Source organism: Octopus bimaculoides, chromosome 8, assembly GCF_001194135.2.
Source record: "Octopus bimaculoides isolate UCB-OBI-ISO-001 chromosome 8, ASM119413v2, whole genome shotgun sequence".
Lineage (NCBI taxonomy): Eukaryota > Metazoa > Mollusca > Cephalopoda > Octopoda > Octopodidae > Octopus > Octopus bimaculoides.
In genome coordinates this window covers 58853163-58854355 of record NC_068988.1, presented here as the reverse complement: position 1 = coordinate 58854355, position 1193 = coordinate 58853163, and positions in this window count along the sequence as shown.

The following is a 1193-nucleotide window of genomic DNA, read 5'->3' as shown; positions in this document are numbered from 1 at the left end:
ATATATACATATGGTTGTGTGTGCATGTGCTCCTCTCACCACCGTGTAACACTGAATGGATACAATGTATTACATGCATACATGCAAATATAAACCTACCTATACATATGTACAAGCACACACAATCATATAAACACATATACCCACTCACATATATACGTATAATCTTAAAGTATACACATATATACGCTGATCCATCTACACATATATATGTCACTGTTTTGGCAGACAACGGTTAAAATTCTAAAAATTGTTTTTATTTTTTTTATTTTTTTTTATTTTTATTTTTATTATACATAGACATATACATATATATATGCATACATGCATGGGAAAAAGGAAACTTTGAAATTACCTTAGTGTCATCCAAGAACACCAAAGGCCTTGAAGTAATTGTTGATAACAATCTAAACTGGTGTTCCCACGTAAACAGCAAGGTTTATTTGGCTCGCAGGATGTCCTCCTAGATTCTGAGAACTTTCCGGTCTAGAGATGCTCACACCATCATCTTTCTCTACTCTACTTTTGCCTGACCCCACCTTGAATACTGTTGCCCACTGTAGTCTCCCCATACGAAGCAACTCATTATGAAAGTAGAAGCACTCCAGAGGTGAATAATAAAATAGATAGACGGCATGAAAGGCATTGACTATTAGGGTCGACTAAAAAAACTCAATCTCTACTCTCTCTAACGCTTAGCATTTCGCCCGTTGTGCTAACGTTTCTGCCAAATCGCCGACTTATTAATTCTGAAAGGCAAATTAATCCGTGTAGTATTTGAAATCAAGACATCATTGGACAAAATTTAAATCTGCTAGTCAATGTTTATATGGCTCTTTACCGGTTTTGCTATCCAACAACTTCCGGAGAACAAAAAGAAATTAATCACAAGAAAGCAGTTTGTTTTTCTTCTAGGTTTTATTTAGAAACAAACATAATAAAAGAAAAAATATTACGTAAAAAATTCTTCACCTCTGCGTCCTACATGCAATACACTTGAAACAGTGAGAAAGCATCTACGTTGCTTCTCGCCTGCTTAAAATTGAAGCAAAATCTCCTTCAAATCACACCATATTGTTATTTAAACTTCAAAAATATAAGATTTTACATATTTCTAGTGTGTTTGTGTTCTTGCTTAAAATTTTGAGGTGTGTATATATATATATATATATATGTGTATGTGTATATATATA